This window comes from Nomascus leucogenys, chromosome 22a (assembly GCF_006542625.1).
Source record: "Nomascus leucogenys isolate Asia chromosome 22a, Asia_NLE_v1, whole genome shotgun sequence".
Classification (NCBI taxonomy): Eukaryota; Metazoa; Chordata; class Mammalia; order Primates; family Hylobatidae; genus Nomascus; species Nomascus leucogenys.
The window spans coordinates 62,202,335-62,207,703 of NC_044402.1; the positions used below are offsets into that span (position 1 = coordinate 62,202,335).

Below are 5,369 nucleotides of genomic sequence, written 5' to 3' on the forward strand. Positions count from 1 at the left end.
TCTTCCTTCCTTCCTTCCTTCTCTTTCTCTCTTTCCCAAAGTTTCTGTAAACTGCTTACATTATTTTATAATTTAAAGTTGATTTTTAGCCAGGTACGGTGGCTCACACCTGTAATCCTAGCACTTTGGGAGGCCAAGGCGGGCAAATCACTTGAGGTCAGGAGTCTGAAACCAGCCTGGCCAACGTGGTGAAACCCCATCTCTACCAAAAATACAAAAAAATTAGCCAGACATGGTGGGGGGTGCCTGTTATCCCAGCTACTTGGGAAGCTGAGGCAAGAGAATGGCTTGAACTCGGGAGGCAGAGGTTGCAGTGAGCTGAAATCACGTCACTGCACTCCAGCCTGGGCAACAGAGTGAAATTCCATCTCTAAATAAACAAGGTATTTTTTTTAAGTTAAGCCAAAATTCCATCACAGCCTTCAGAGCCTGGACCAGAGCATACCCCACAAAAGCCATGACAACAAGGGCCGTGTGCGTGTTGGAGGCCTAAGGCCTCATGCTGGCACCACCCACTTTAAACAGAAGGAAAATGGGCCAGCTGTGGTATCAAGACGCATTATGGGATTGACTAAAGTTTAGCACAGATTCCATGTCCATCAGTTTGGAGCTAATACACAAGGCTGATCCGCACTTTAATCCTCTATCCAAAAAACACGGTGGCCCAAAGGATCAAGAGAGGCATGTGGGAGACCTGGGCAATGAGATGGCTGGCAAAGATGGTGTGGCCAGTGTGTCTACTGAAGATTCACTTTCAGAAGATCATTCCATCATTGGCTGTACAAGCGTGATCCAGAAGAAACAGATGCCTTGGGCAAAGGTGGCAATGAAGAAAGCACAAAGACGAGAAACACTGGAAGTCATTTAGCTTGTGGTGTCATTGAGATTGCCCAATAAACATTCCCTAGAATGTGACCCGAGTGCCAATAACTCCACCGTTATCCTGCTAGCTATGAAAATGTAACGTGAGGCTGGGCACGGTGGCTCACGCCTGTAATCCCAGCACTTTGGGAGGCCAAGGTGGGCAGATAACGAGGTCAGGAGTTCAAGACCAGCCTGACTGAAATGGTGACACCCCATCTCTACTAAAATTACAAAAATTAGCCAGGCGTGGTGGCGTGAGCCTGTAATCCTAGTTACTCAGGAGGCTGAGGCAGGAGAATCGCTTGAACCCGGGAGGCAGAGGTTGCAGTGAGTCGAGATCAAGCCACTGCACTCCAGCCTGGGTGACAGAGTGAGACTCCATCTCAAAAAAAGAAAAAAAAGAAAAAGAAAATGTAACGTGATAAATATTAAATACTGTATTTTTAACTGCCCAAGTGGTTCACCTTGCCTGCTGCCTAGACAGAGCTGATTCATCAAGACAGAGGAATTGCAATAGACAAAGAGTAATTCAGGCCCGGCGTGGTGGCTCACGCCTGTAATCCCAACACTTTGGGAGGCCAAGGCAGGCGGATCACTTCAGGTCAGGAGTTCGAGGCCAACCTGGCCAACATGGTGAAACCCCATCTCTACTAAAAATACGAAAATTAGCTGGGTGTGGTGGCACGCACCTGTAAAGCCAGCTACGGGGGAGGCTGAGGCAGGGGAATCGCTGGAACCCGGGAGGTGGAGGCTCCAGTGAACCAAGATCACGCCACTGCACTCCAGCCTGGGCGACACAGTGAGACTCCGTCTCAATAATTAAGAAAACAAGGAAAATTTATGTGACATCATAAAATGAAAAGTATTTGCCACAAATAGAAAGTAACTTTAAAATAAATACCAGAGAGAGAAAACAGTATTCTTAAATCTAGTTTAATACCTTTGCCTGCTGAATGGTGAGATCTTTTGTTAAAAGGATGATTAACAAGTGTTAGGGATCTTCTCCTAAATTTAATCAGAATGGTTGGAGGAACACTGAGTCATTGTTACTTAGCACGATTATTGTCATACCTCTTTTAGGGTCTGTTTGCACTTGAATGAAGCAATTGGGTGCTTGGCTGAAGGGAAAAAACTCTCTCAAAGTTGTTTTTCGGGTGCTAGGGCTGGTGGGGGCAGGAAAGGTAAGGCGCGCATGCCTTAGGGTTAGGTTTGAGTGATCAGGTGGTGTTTTCCTGAAGATAATACATCCTAGAGTGTCCTAAAGTGTCTGGCCCCACAGGTAGAGATTCAGGTATGTGGGTGATAGACTACTCATTCCCAGGCTTGAACACAGCCCCATAGCTACTCATACAGATATTCAAGCAGGAAAAAGTATGCTTTCTCTTGTCTTTTTTTCTTAATAGAGACAGGGTCTCCCTATGTTGCCCAGGCTGGTCTTGAACTCCTGGGCTCGAGGGATCCTCCTGCTTCAGCCTTCCAAAGTGAGAGGATTACAGGCGTGAGCCACCACGCCTGGCCACCCCTCCCCTCCACTCCTCTCCCCTCCCCTCCCCTTCCTTCCCCCCCCCGCCGCCTCCCGTCCTCTCCTCTCCTCTCCTTTCCTTCCTACCTCCTGCATTTGTTTTCCTTTTCTCTTCTTTCTTTTCTTTTCTTTTCCTTTCTTTCTTATATTCCTTCCTTCCTCCTTCTTTTCTTTCTTTTGTTTTTCCTTTCTTTCTTTTCTTTCTGGATCTCACATCTGTTTCCCAGGCTGGAGTGCCGTAGCATGATCTCGGCTCACTTCAGCCTCGACCTCCTGGGCTCAGTGATTCTCCCACCTCTGTATCCCAAGTAGCCGGGACTACAGGCATGCGCCACTGTGCCTAGCTAATTTCTTATATATTTAGTAGAGACAGGATTTTGCCATGTTGCTCAAGCTGTATTTTCTCTCTTTCTACTGGAAATATTTACTAGGGAAAGGGAGAAAAAAGACTACAACAAAACTGACAGCAAATGAACTGCTGCAGAAGTGAACTGTGCACAACTGGCCTTGCAAGTTTTCCCCTTCTAATTTAGTCTTTGTTCATTGCTACAGTTACTGTCACTAACTACAACCAAAGATCTATAGAAGATACATCTATTAATGTTAATTTAGTCTTTGCTCAATGTTATAGTTACTGTCACTAACTACAACCAAAGATCTAGAGAAGATACAGCTATTAATGTTAATTTAGTCTTTACTCATTGCTACAGTTACTGTCACTAACTACAACCAAAGATCTAGAGAAGATACATCTATTAATGCTATGATGTAGTCAAAAGAGCTCTAGATTTGGAAGCAGGAAATCTGAAATCTGTTCTTCCTTTAGCACTTCTTAGCTGTTCTGATTACCTTGAGCAATTTATCCCTTGCCTGCTCTTTCTCATTTTCCATTAAATCTTCCATTTTCTACCCCTTGGGTGAACAGATTTGCCTTTGAGGGCCCAGTGAGCTCCTCTTTAAGATGAGAACAACAATATTTCATCCTGTCATGGAAGGCCGGGGACTGGACTAGTTAATTTCTTGTACCCACCAGTTCCAGGATCATACAATCCTATGAATTAGAGAAAACCAACTGTATGCTGGTGCCAGACTCTTGAACATGAAGCAAGTATGCAACATACCAATGTTTCAGCATGTGCCTGCCCAACATGACAAACTGTTGTTTATAGAGTACCAACTATGCACACAATAACGATGATGACAAGTCATTTTTGAGTGTTTACTCCTCACAACAATCCCATGAACTAGTTTATATCATTATCCCCACTTAAAAAATATAGAAACGGAGGCACAGGGAAGCCAAGTCATTTGTCCACAGCACAAAATCAATAAGCAGCAGAGATGACTTTGAACAGAGACCATCTGTTGAAACTGACTACAAAGAGGCACAGGGAATTTTGAGGGGTGATGGAAATGTTTTTTATTATAAAATTAAATGTCAAAGGTGGAGAGCTGTTTCCCAGAGAGCAGTTTCCAAACTATTTGTAGCCAAGTTTAATTTGTTATATTTTATTTTTATTATAAATTTTTTTTTTTGAGAGATGAGGCCTCACTGTGCTGCCCAGGCTGTAGTGCAGTGGCATGATCCTAGCTTACTGCAGCCTCAAACTCCTGGGCTTAAGCCATCCTCCCACCTCAGGCTCCCGAGTAGCTGGGAGTACAGGTGTGTGCCACCATACCCAGTTGGAAATGGTCTATGTCTTGATGGAAATGTTCTGTATCTGGGTGGTTATAAAACTATAGAACTGTACACCTAAAGAGGGTGAATTTCACTCTATGCAAGTTATATTTTAATAAACCTGATTTTTAGGACAAACAAAAAAAACAGTACGAAGAACAAACAGAATTTAGAACAAACAAAAAAACCCAGAATAAAGCCAAGAGTTAAGGAAGAGAGCAAGAGAGGGAGGTTGGGAGAACGAAGGAGGGGAGGACTCTGCAGAGCAGGCCGGAAGCTAGGAAGAATGCCCTGTATGCGCCGACCAGGCAAGCACAGAAGTCGCCTGGAGAGCCACGCCTCTGCTATCTGTTTCTGTTGCCTCAGGGAGAAAAACAAAAAGATAATAAATTCAGCTTCTCTTTTTCTTTTGTTGATGGCCCTCTCCCTTCACCTTCATTTTGTGATTTCGCTTCAGAGGGCAGTCTGTCTTTTCCAACTCAATTCCAGCTGCTGAAAGTGGAGGCCTAGACATTTGATCTCTTGATTTGACCAGAACAGCCTGTTCGAGAGACAGGACAAGCAGTAACACGGGTTTTGGCAAAGAATCGAACTGTATTGATCTAAGTAAATGAATGAATACATTAGTGTTTTTGCTGCCAGCAATCTGGTAAGAACTCTTAAAAACATCCAGCAAGGGTTAAGTAGGAAACAATGGTGTTCCCTTGCCAACATCCATCCCAGTGTGTGGAGAATTATTTTCAAATTTCTATTTTGGATGCAGGCAGGAAAGGTGGATAAGGTTTGAAAAATTATGCTCACTACTTGAGTGATGGGATCATCCGTGTCCCAATCCTTAGCATCACACAATATACCCATGTAACAAATCCACATGTATCCCCTGAATCTAAAATAAAAGTTAAAAAACTATTTAAATTCCATTTTGGCAAATGCATTTCCCATTTCCTATCTCACTACACTGGAGCCTCTGACCCTCTGAGGACACCCCTCAGGCAGGGGAGTTTCCTCATCACAACCTGTTTGTTTCATCCTGAATTACAGCCCTAAATCCTTTGCTGAGTTGCCATTTTCATTAAATCACAGTATACTTGTTAAAGACTTAAGTTGATTAAATAGCAAAATAAACCACTTACCTTCCTGTACATCTTCAACTCCCAGAGCTAGTTGTGAGAAGGGTTTTGGTGGCCACCAAGAAACCACACTATAAGAATTTTAGAAGAGGGTTACTTTCATTTCGTATTTAAATTGCTTATTTTTTTGTTTTTTGGTTTTTTTTTGAGATGGAATTTCACTCTTGTTGCCCAG

At 43.5% G+C, this 5,369-nt stretch overlaps 1 pseudogene; it reads left to right on the forward strand.

Moving 5' to 3' along the window:
* Positions 1 to 457: 457 nt before the first annotated feature.
* LOC115832502 lies at positions 458 to 897 on the forward strand (annotated as a pseudogene).
* The last annotated feature ends 4,472 nt before the right edge of the window (positions 898 to 5,369 follow it).